This window comes from Scardinius erythrophthalmus (genome assembly GCF_964197995.2).
Source record: "Scardinius erythrophthalmus genome assembly, chromosome: 6".
NCBI classification, from domain to species: Eukaryota; Metazoa; Chordata; class Actinopteri; order Cypriniformes; family Leuciscidae; genus Scardinius; species Scardinius erythrophthalmus.
Window position 1 is genome coordinate 24,740,068 of NC_138226.1, and position 13,256 is coordinate 24,753,323.

Consider the following 13,256-nt stretch of genomic DNA (forward strand, 5'->3'; position numbering starts at 1 on the left):
TGTCACAATAAGGCTTTATAGACTAATCCTGATCCTTTTATCACATGAACCATGTGATCCCAATTAGAATTAGCTAATTATCAAGATTGAAAAGTATAGTGTTTTGTTGAGAGAAAATCTCCAAAGAGCCTGCAAAATATTCTCTATAAGCTGCACATTTATATTAATTAATGACCAGGTCAGGAAGCCAAATAGAGACGAAGAAATAAAGATTTATATAGATTTATGTAAGTGAATGCATCCTAACAGTTTTTTTAATCTCAATGAGTTTTTAACCCAAATGAATGAACGAACAAAACGAACAAATGAACTAATGAATAGCCAGATATCGACAGAGATTTAGTCAGCTGAAAGACAAAGTTTTGACAAAATGGTTAACTATTAAACATAAAAATGTAAAGTCATTTTAAAGGGACAGTTCACTCAAAAATGAAAATTCTGTCATCATTATTCACCCTCATGTCATTCCAGAGACTTTCTTTCTTCTGCAGAATATACAGCAATATAAGTTAGTTCTACAACAAGATACAACCAAAGTCAAAGGTAACTGAAACCGTTTAGTTACCAACATTCTTCAAAATTTCTTCTTTTGTGTTCCACCGAGGGAGTAAAGTCAAACAAGTTTGAAACAACATGAGTATGAGGATATGATAACAGAATTTTAATTTAAGGCTGAACTATCCCTTTAATACCATAAACTAAAAAGAATGTGCATTATAGAATAAATGTGACCCTGGACCACAAAACCAGTCATATGGGTCAATTTTTTTAAACTGAGATATATACACCATCTGAAAGCTGAATAAATAGGCTTTCCATTGATATGGTTTGTTAGGATATAGGACAATATTTGGCTGAGATACAACTATTTGAAAATCTGCAATCTGAGGGTGAAAAAATATCGAAACATTGAGAAAATCGCCTTAATAGTTGTCTATTTATGTTCGCGATTGTGCTGCATTTACTCACAAAAATAAATGTTTTATATATTTATGGTAGGAAATTGACAAAATATCTTCATGGGACATGGTCTTTACTTAATGTCCTAATGATTTTTGGCATAAAAGAAAAATCGATCATTTTGACCCATACAATGTATTGTTGGCTATTGCCACAAATATACCCGTGCGACTCATGACTGGTTTTGTGATCCAGGGTCACATATATGTGACAAATGGTTTTGCTGCACAGACATTTGTGCAAGTCTATCGTGACCATAACATATGCATTCTGAAAGAACATAGGCTACTTGTCAATAAATATCCTAACCTTTTATACTGCCCCATGTTCGTTGTTCATAAGAATCTGATATTCTGTAAGAGTGATACATAGCATAGCATGCATGGCCTGAAATTTGGGTTACAGATGACAGTGATCAAGCATAGGAATAGTTTGACAGCATGGGGACTGGGGCAGCGGAAACCAGCAGGAGAATCTTGTTTTCTCCTAATTAAAGTTTGTTCCTTTCTGTGCTGTAATCAGACCCTTTAATCTCCGTTTGAATCGCCTCTGACAGTGGCTGGCGGGCAAACGTCAGCTGCGTTGGTTTAAGGCCTCTGATTTATCAAACAGACCTCTAGTGGCACTTCCGCAATTTCCCCCGAGGCAATCCTTCAGAGAAGTTGTCAGCTGCAATATTGCGGCTTGCTCCATGACATCTTACCGGTTTCAGCTTTCTTTGGATTTTTCAAACACTGCTGTAAATATGGAACGTTTTATCCACGTTCACGTTGTCTCTGGCTACAGCTATCACATGCCTTCCCAACCGCAACACAGTGTGTGAGTTTGGAGCGCAGCCATCGGATTCTCTCAGGCAGAAGTCGTAAACTCTACAAATGCCAGAGGTTTATTAACGTTTACGCACTATTTGTTGCAGCTATTTTTGTGCTTCTTGCAAGTAGCCTATAGCAACAACAGAAAATAAAGAAATTATTGAATTCGAGAGAACTGATCAGCAGCCATCAGTGTTTGATGCAGTTTTTTTTGTGTGTGTGTGTGCTAGCTTTCATAGGAGTGAATTTCATTTCATTACGCATGAATTGAGATTCAAATGAAAAGGGAATTACAGCCTGAGGAAGTGGCACTGTCTCATAAGCTTCAAACACAATCTTTGATATACAATGAGTCTAAGGTGCTGTTTACACCTGGCCACTTTATGCGTTTTCTCAGATCGGATAGCTATCTGATTTATCAAAATGATTCCATTTACACCTGGTCACATAAATGTGTTTTTGCAAAACGGATTTAAATCCGCTCTTCAATTCCCGCGCTATATGCAGATTTAATGGAGTGCACACGTCACCGAAAGCAACAGATACGAGCTACATTTTATTGATCATCAGCTAAAATTTCAAAATCAAAGACCGCAATAAGAGAGAGCGGCAACAGTATGGAGGCAAAATAGTCTCATATATAATTCACACAAAAAACATGATTCATACATGCATAGACAATTTTACATGCATGAAACCTAATTCACGCACACACAAAAAAATTCACGTGCGTGAAAAAAAAATATATTCACAAAAAGCAATTCACATGCGCAAAATAAAATTATATATTCGTAGAATACATTTCACAAATGCAAAACACAATTCGTAGATATACAACTGTGCACAAAAACCTTTGAATGTTTAAAATGTACGAGTTTATCCTTGAATGTGAATGTGCAAATCGTCATTCACGTGTGAATCGCCTTGGATGTGTGTGTGTGTTTTTGAGACTTTCCTGGCAGCCTCTCCTCCTACACAGAGCAATCGTATTCTTAGCCAAACAGATTTAAACTTTTCAATCGACCAAACAGTATCGGTGAGGAAGGGCCTACCTGCATGTTACGTCATCAGCTTTCGAGTTCATGGCCAAGCAGGTATGTGCAGTTGATCGTTCATTTCTGTGTTAACTGAAGTTGAAGCAATAGTTTATGAACTATTAACTGATGTAAGCAAGTGCTATGGTAATCAGATGTCCCAGATCGTGTCAAAAATGAAGAAGAATGACACTTGTTTTGTTGTATTTTAGCTGCAGGTACAGACAGCTCTCACAGCTACAACAAACACGCTAATGATTGCAAAACAATCATCTGTGGCCAATACCCACCCTAGCTCTCTTAGCACTGGCCTGATCGGGATTGTTCTTTAAATAGTAAATATACCTATTTTAATGAGCACCCAGTGTTTATTTGCCATTTGTGCAATTTGTGTATTTTGTTATATTATTAGACACTTGTTGTTTCCCTGCATTTTTCAGGATTACTCACCTTTGGCATGAAATCTGGATAGCAGTCATAAACATCTTAATTGACGTTGTTTCTTTATTCTCTATTATATTTAATTTTTTGTATTAATGTCTTGGTAACAGTTTACAATAACGATTCATTATAATAACATTTCACGAGTTCACACTTACAAATAAGTCGGATGGATTAAATTGGTAAACGTATATGGCGTGCTGTCCGGGGAGAGGACTCTGATCTTGGTAATTGGCCCGAACACAGAGTATTTCTTATTTTGTTAATGTTAATTTTAACATTTACTAATATTTCATTAAAATCTTGTTAACATTAGTTAATACACTGAACTAACAATGAACAGCTGTATTTTTAACTAACGTTAACAAAGATTAACAAACACAGCAACAAATGTATTGCTCATGGTTATTTAATACATGAACTGTTAACTAATGAACCTTATTGTAAAGTGTTACCAATATATTCAACATTCATTTCCTTACGTTTTGTGCTGTATTATCATCTCAAGGATTTTAGTGTCACAGGACAATGTTGTGAAGCATTAATTTGACTTTGCCAAGTAAAATAGGCATATCTGATTTTATGCTGATCAGACAAAGGTACTGATCATAGAGAGGCAATTAAGATGTTAACTTTTCACTCGATGTATTGCACTTATATTTATATACTTTAAAAGCAAAGAAGACTCTTGACTGGATCTCACAACTCTGGAAGAGATGTACATTTCTCTGTACTGAATGTTGTGCTTCATACTTAAGATTGTCAGTTCATGATCTTCATGTGTAACAGGAACATTATTCATGATCAAGTCATTTTATAAATATTTTATTCCCAAAGGATTTGGAAACTTTTAAATTAATAAAATGTGTACATCAAATGTAACTATGTCTTTGAATATTTTAATTCTGACAAGAACATTTAATAATGCATGAATAGCAGGGCTTTAATCCTAAAGCGTGTACATATAGCCAGGTCAGCAAGAGACAAATTAATACAGTAACAATGCATCACTTTCAACCTCTTGTTGAAACAACTGTCAAAATGGATGGCTTGCAACATGACTGTCTTGAAAGAATTACAGTAGGAATGGTAAGATCACAGGCTGTCTGCAACATCATACATCAATCTGTCTCGGAAATACACTGCCGATTTTGCAGGTTTTCCCACTTACAAATGTAGAAGTCTGTAATTTTTATCATCTTCAACTGTGAGTGACGGAATCTACAAAAATCCAGAAAATCACATTGTATGATTTTTAAGTAATTCATTTTCATTTTATTGCATGCCATAAGTATTTGATACATCAGAAAAGCATAACTTAATATTTGGTACAGAAACCTTTGTTTGCAATCACAGAGATCATATGTTTCCTGTAGTTCTTGGTTTGCACACACTGCAGCAGGGATTTTGGCCCACTCCTCCATACAGACCTTTTCCAGATCATTCAGGTTTCGGGGCTGTCACTGGGCAATACGGACTTTCAGCTCCCTCCAAAGATTTTCTATTGGGTTCAGGTCTGGAGACTGGCTAGGCCACTCCAGGACCTTGAGATGCTTCTTACGGAGCCACTCCTTAGTTGCCCTGGCTGTGTGTTTCGGGTCGTTGTCATGCTGGAAGACCCAGCCACGACCCATCTTCAATGCTCTTACTGAGGGAAGGAGGTTGTTGGCCAAGATCTCGCGACACATGGCCCCATCCATCCTCCCCTCAATACGGTGCAGTCGTCCTGTCCCCTTTGCAGAAAAGCATCCCCAAAGAATGATGTTTCCACCTCCATGCTTCACGGTTGGGATGGTGTTCTTGGGGTTGTACTCATCCTTTTTCTTCCTCCAAACACGGCGAGTGGAGTTTAGACCAAAAAGCTCTATTTTTGTCAAATCAGACCACATGACCTTCTCCCATTCCTCCTCTGGATCATCCAGATGGTCATTTGCAAACTTCAGATGGGCCTGGACATGCGCTGGCTTGAGCAGGGGGACCATGCGTGCGCTGCAGGATTTTAATCCATGACGGCGTAGTGTGTTACTAATGGTTTTCTTTGAGACTGTGGTCCCAGCTCTCTTCAGGTCATTGACCAGGTCCTGCCGTGTAGTTCTGGGCTGATCCCTCACCTTCCTCATGATCATTGATGCCCCAAGAGGTGAGATCTTGCATGGTGCCCCAGACCGAGGGAGATTGACCATCATCTTGAACTTCTTCCATTTTCTAATAATTGCGCCAACAGTTGCTGCCTTCTCACCAAGCTGCTTGCCTATTGTCCTGTAGCCCATCCCAGCCTTGTGCAGGTCTACAATTTTATCCCTGATGTCCTTACACAGCTCTCTGGTCTTGGCCATTGTGGAGGGGTTGGAGTCTGTTTGATTGAGTGTGTGGACAGGTGTCTTTTATACAGGTAACGAGTTCAAACAGGTGCAGTTAATACAGGTAATGAGTGGAGAACAGGAGGGCTTCTTAAAGAAAAACTAACAGGTCTGTGAGAGCCGGAATTCTTACTGGTTGGTAGGTGATCAAATACTTATGTCATGCAATAAAATGCAAATTAATTATTTAAAAATCATACAATGTGATTTTTTTGGATTTTTGTTTTAGATTCCTTCACTCACAGTTGAAGAGTACCTATGATAAAAATGACAGACCTCTACATGCTTTGTAAGTAGGAAAACCTGCCAAATCAGCAGTGTATCAAATACTTGTTCTCCCCACTGTATATGCACGTCATTACATACATTATCATCAGTTGAATGTGTGGTGGACAGGACATAAAATATATTACGAACAGTGTTGGGGTAGTTACTCAAAATGTAATTAGTTACTAGTTACTAGTTACTTCTGTAAATTGTATTGAGATTACTTTACTAGTTACTGCATTTGAAAAGTAACTTCACTACTTATTACTTTACTTTCCCATTTCTTAATTTACCCTGTAGATACAGACAAACATCATAGCCCTATCATCACTTAGCCTGTCCGCACAGTGTTTATAAATGTAGCCTATACAAAATGGCATGTAAAACCATATGAAAGAACAATATCCATGTCTGCACAAAGAAATATGCCTCACTATAAAATCCACAAACAACTGGATAAAGGACAAATGTCCGCGGTGGTAGACACATAATCAGGGCTGGACTGGGACAAAAAAATCAGCCCTGGCATTTTGACCATAATAATAATAGCACACTAATAGACATATATTGTAAAACAAATGCACTGAAAAATAAAGGAAACTTTCACAATTAGTTTTGTACTAATTTCTATAGGCTACTTGAAAGAGATATAAGCACATGATCTTTTATTTTGACGGAAACTGCATCGAGCTTTTATTTTGGCGGAAAACATGGTTTACAAACGCGTCCAAAAGGCACGTCAGCCCACTGGGAATCTCCCGGTAGTCCCGATGGCAATGTACTTGCTGTCTGGGCATAGAGTGCATTTCACACGAATATTTTTGTTCTTTCGAGCAATAAACTGAAAGTAATGTGAATATCGCCACTGGCCGAAACCCCCTGTCTCCGTCTCCATTTCCCGCTCCCCTTCGCACCAGCAGCTACGTCACTCAAATCGATCTCTATGACAACGGTGCAAGCACACACACACACACACAGGCATGCATGCACCACTTAAACAGATAAGAGCTTTACACACAGGCAAACACGGCTTGGGTAACGCAGGAAAGCGCGTTCCTATAGTCTAGTAAAGTAGTGTAGTTACCGATATTTTTAGTGTAATGCGTTACTTTATTTCGTTACCCAAAAAAGTAATATCGTTACTGTAATCCGTTACTTTGAAACTCGTTACCCCCAACACTGATTACGAATATATAATTTTATTTTGCGCATGTGAATTGCTTTTTGTGAATATATATTTTTTTCACGCACATAATTTTTTTTTGTGTGTGTACATGAATTAGGTTTCATGCATGTGAAATTGTCTACGCATGTATGAATCATGTTTTTTGCATGAATTAGCCTATATTTGAGACTATTTTGCCTCCATACAACAGCCCTGGTATGATCATTTTGTTTCTTTAATTTTAATGATGATGATTGTGTGTTAAGCGTCTGCGACTTACTTTCACTTTGATTTGCGAAAGTTTGGCTTAATGAATAGATGCTCAGCTTTTCATCTGCGGTGATGCGTGTTGCAGTCGCGTCGTCATATCTGGCTATAACATTACATATAGCCTATAACACGCTCTCACACGTTAATTTTTTTTTAGCATTTTTGGGAGGAGTAAAATTTACATATGTGGTTTGAACAACCATATGCATTTACACTTGTCCAGTTTCATCTGGAATGCGGCCCAGACCACCTCCTGAAGTGGTTTGAGCGATCGGATTCAAATCAGTCTCGAATGCGTTTCGGAGGGCATTTACACCTGGTCTTTTCACAATCGGATAGCTATCCGATCACAGAAAACGCACGAAGTGGTCAGGTGTAAACAGCCCCTAAATGTCCACATGGAGGGAACAACGGAAAACCAAATAGTGCAGAGAAGAAATAAAAGACTACTAATATTGAGTTGAAACACGCCTACTTCACACACTGACAGTGAAGGAATAGACACTACTGTTCAAAATATTGGGGTCTGTAAGATTTGTTTTCTTATTCGGCAAGAATGCATTAAATCAGTGAAAAAGTGATGGTAGACTTCTGCATTGTAGCCAAAAAATCGAATTCAAATAAATTAATTTATTCATCAAAAAATGTTTCATGGTTTTCACAAAAATATTAAGCAGCACAACTGTTTTCCACGTTGATAATAATAATAAAAGTTTCTTGAGCATCAAATTATCATATTAGAATGATTTCTGAAGGATCGTGTGACACTGAAGACTGGAGTAATGATGCTAGTGTATTTATATTTAGGGGTTCACTCAAAAATGAACTCACAAATGTTTTTATCTTTATGATGCTGCAAACCTGCATGACTTTCTTTCTTTCTTTCTTTCTTGAAACACTAAAGTGGAAGTTTGAGCTGCTCTTTTCAGTACAATGAAAGTGGATGGGGAGGAAAATATTTTATTTTCACAAAAATTCTTGCTTGAGGTGGGGTTATTTCAAAAGGCATGAGGGCAAAATTATGGCAGATTTTTTTTATTTTTGGGGGAACCATTCCCTGAAGTAAAATATTACAGACCAATGCTGCACACTCTCAAGAAAAAAAAAGGTACAAAAGCTGTCCCTGCGACAGGGACAATGTTCCTGGGAACCATTTTCAAAGGGTACCGCCCCCAGTGACAACTTTTGTACCTTTTTTTCGGAGAGTGTGCGATAATAAGAATACCGTATATAAAAATACAGATCTGTCAATTGCAGAGCTTGAGAATGATGTTAAATGATTTATAAGCAGTGGAAATCTTGCCGCTAAAGGTGCTTCTGAGGTAAAAAAAAATATATATATATAAATTTTCTGCTGACAGAAACCAAGTGAACACTTTTAGCTGCGCTGGAGCTTAGAAGCGTGATTCAATGAGCCACTCAAGTCCAGCAGGAAGGATTATTTATGTATGCCATATTTTTGTTGATTTGGGACATTTTGGGCTAAAGAAAAGAGTTATGCATAATACAAAAACAAGCTAGATGTCACAGGAGAGGCTAGAACTGTCTAATTAAACAGGCTGTGTGATTTTAAATGCTAAACATTCTGGGAAAAGCAAGAGAGATCAAACTGACTCTTTGTGAGTGAAATTGCATCAATTGTCAGACGCAGGGTCTTGGACATATTTAATGCGAGCAGATCAATGAAAAGCTCTGTAACGCCATGGCGCGCAATGCCTAGTGGAGCTCCTTTACGACGAGCTCATAAATTAACAAGCTCAAAGTCCTGACAGTTTCGGAGACACCTCCAATTTCATAACACTCTTCAGAACCTCTAAACGCAAACTACAGACACTGCTGAGCCCTGTAGGATTCAGATCTCTGTAGCCCACACAGCTGTCAGCAACAGTGCTTCTTTACAGGAAAATTAGACCTCTTATGATTAATTTAATGCATAATGTCATGAAAAAACCTGGCATAGGCCTTGACAAAAACTAAAACTGGATTGCTCATCTAAAGAAAGTTTCAAAAATGGCTCTACTGCTGCCTACGTTTCAAAATGCTTTCAAATTTTATAGACTCAATTTGTGGATTGAATAAATGGGGTCTGATAGTTAATATTTGATTATTCCTGTCAGTGACTAACACAATTTATGTCTCCATGAACAAGAGAACAGGGAAAGAATTATAAAATCCTGGCATGGCATTTCCTAAATAAAAAAGCTTTCACCCATGTGAGAGCCACAGAGTATAAGCCAAAAATCAACCTTTTTGTGTTTAAAAAATAGCCCCGATATAATAGCCCCTGATGGATAAATATGCTTTACATTGTTAAACTCTCATATACATTGAAAATATACATTTCAGAAAACTTATGGTTAAACTGTGCTGATTTATTCATTTGTATGTAAATAATCTGCAGAATAGAATTTGATTGCCAGTAGTAGCTTTTGGGTGTAATGGAGTTGGACAAATCCCATCATTAGAAACTGTACAGATGTCAATTTAGACTTCAAATGCAACCATTAGGATATATATATATATATATATATATATATATATATATATATATATATATATTTTTTTTTTTATATATATATATATATATATATATATATATATTTTTTTTTTTTTTTTTTTTTGAAAATTGAGCTAGACAGCATGTTTCTGCTTATTTATTTTTTTCAATTTTATGTGAAGGAAACTCTCAGTGTTAGAAAAGAACAGCTTTCGGTAATGGCCCTTCCATCACACTCACTTCCTCTACGCAGATCTCTGTCAAACATTGTGTTTGATGATAAAGTGCGTTCATGCGCATCTCACAAATATTGGATCTGGAGAAATGACTACAAATTTTTTATGAAACTATCTGCCATGTTCAAACCACTCAGATAGACCTCTCCGCTCCCCGGGCTTTCAGCCTCTTTCCTGTGTTGTCCATCCATTGGGCTTTGATATCTCTAATTTGCTTTAACTGTGGGGCTGAGACGACGTCATTCAATCAAACGGAATCTCGCTGGACACCACGAAAACTCGGACGGAATTGCCAAGAAAAGCATAGCAGAGTTGTCTTCAATTTATGAGACATGAATGTGTTCTGAATCTATAACACCAGGAAAGAGGAAAGTCATAAGATCTAAAATACAATACATTCCTCAGTAGGGTTTCCAAAGAAGATAACACCCATATTAAATCTCCAATCTCCCTCCAAGGCCCTGTTAACGACAGAGGCAGTTTATTGATGAAGAACTGATGCCGCAAATGCGGGCCTGTCTGCCTATGATAATTTAACTGGTCTCGTTTTTATCACCCACCTCCTAGCAATTACCGTGACCTCTTTTAAGAGCTCTCTGTGCTGTGGGCTAATTGCTTGCAGAGGACAGAGGAAACACATTCAAATGAACCAGATCTTCTCTATCCACATCAATTTAACTAAGGCCCTGTTTATACCTGGTATTGAGATCTGTCTTGAGTGATTTGATCACAAGTGGTCAGTCGAGACACATCACTGTTTACACCTGGTATTAAAATGACTACTTGTGACTTGTGTTATAGGGAAGTATGTTGCTGCAACTGCAAGTGAAGGAAAATCTCAACAATAGTTAAAAAAGGAAAAGAAAGTTAAAACCCAACGACATTCAAATGTGGTTCGCGTGATCGGATCACAAACGTTTTAGAGCTCATTAGCTCTGTCCACTTATGATTGGATAATCTAAAACAAATCTTAAAATCAGGTGTAAATGGGGTCATAGTGGTTAATTAAAACAGGTTGTCATGTTCTAGCAAACTTTTTGATGACAAAATAGAATTTGTTTTTAGGGAAACCCTACCTTAAAGGGGGGGTGAAATGCTATTTCATGCATACTGAGTTTTTTACACTGGTAAAGAGTTGGATTCCCATGCTAAACATGGACAAAGTTTCAAAAATTAAATTGTACGTTTGAAGGAGTATTTCTGTTCCAAAAATGCTCCTTCCGGTTTGTCACAAGTTTCGGAAAGTTTTTTTCGAGTATGGGTCTGTGTGACGTCAGATGTAACGGAATTTCCTTATACGGGTCCTAAGGGCACTTCTCCGGAAGGACGCGGGCGCGCGCGCACTCGTAAACCAAAGCAAGAGAGTGAAAGCAGTTCGCCATCAAAGCGCCCTGCCCGGCTTTTGGGAAGTCAGTGTCACCAAAGAAGTGTGTTTTTGGTTGCCAGGGCAAGACAACCCTGCACAGATTCCCAAAGAACCCAGCGTTAAGGGACCCGTGGATGGAGTTTGTTTTTTCAGAGACTGTTTGTTTTTGTGCAAGACTGTTTGTTCCCTGCATTTCGACGATGCTTGTTTTATAAACAAAGCCCAGATCGACAGATTTGCAGATCGTCTAATGCTTAAAGATCGAGCAGTCACAATAATAAAGGTTCGCGGTCGCAGGCGGTGAGTAAAACTGCTTCAAATGTCTCTGACTGTGTGTTGTTAGCTCGGCGCGTTAGCACAGCTTTAGCTCCGCCCACACGGCCCGCCTTCAGCCGCTCGTTTTTTTCCGGAAAGACTCGGTACAGCCTATCTTTCTTTTATAAATATAATAAAACTAAAGACTTTTTTGAGATATGAAGGATGCAATACTACTCTATAGGTACTCGATTAACAGGAGATTGAGTGAAAATGAGCATTTCACCCCCCCTTTAATATATAAATATTAAATACTTTCATGTACAAAAACCATTATACACTATCATTGAAAGTTTGGGGTAGATAAGACTGTTTAAAATGCTCACCAAGACTACATTTATTTGTTCAAAATACAGTAAACACAAATATTGTGAAATATATATATAAAAAAAATCTGTTTTCTATTCAAGTATATTTAAAAATGTATTTCTGTGATGGCTGAATTTTCAGCATCATTACACCAGTCTTCAGTGTCACATGATTCATCAGAAATCATTTTAATATGAGGATTTTGCTGCTCAAGAAACATATTATCAATGTTGAAAACAATGCTGGCATCACACTTGGCTGTATACAAACGCACAAAGATGAAGGAATCAGGTTCAAACAGTCCAAACAGAGGCAGGAAGGCAAACAACCACACAACGACGAGACCAGACATATGTGAACTGAAAACACAGGAACTTAAATACAAAGACAAATGAGGTGATTAATGACGACACAGCTGAACGTGATGCCAAATCATGAGTAACCAAGGTAACAAACTAATGGCGGGAAATAGGCAAACAAAGTCCAAACAACATAGAACCGTGAACCGTCTACTAATAAATCTTACTGACTCAATTTTGTTTTCTTCTAGAGAATATTTATTTTTTATTAAGTTGACCATATTATTTGTTGTAAACTAGTAAACTAGCTTACTAGTGTAAGCAAAAACAAAGAAATAACTATTCATTTCATGATTTCATGAAAACAGAATGAAATAGTAATATTATTGCATGTGAATGTTGAAAAAACAAAACTCATTAATTAACTTTAACACCCCTAGAAAAAATATAAATAAACTCTGCAAGCCCCTTTGTCCCTGGACTCCAGTTTGAAAACCCTTGTTCCAACACACACCAAGACGTAAAATTGCAAATTTAAAACTGCAATTTTCTCTATTATCTTCCTCAATGTCTGTTTTTCCATCAGTGTATCAGCATGAGACATGCAGTCATGTAACTATAATTACATATTGTGTGCCAATGAAGGGCTTTGGCAATTAAAAGGCGTAAATGAAAAGAACAAATGCATGTTACGTGTCAAACAGATGCATTTTACTGCAGCGTATTTGTGGAATACTGTGATACAAGGGTTAAATGTTTTGCTCAAATAGAGGGTGACTGTAGCAAGTGGAACCCATGTAACAATTATTAATTCTCTGCTGGTCAAGGGCTTACAGCGTCAAAATCTGCTGAGAGAGACATTCTAGGATGCGGCGCTTGGTTTTCAATTATGTAGTGCTGTGTTACGCACATCATGAGTGACAGC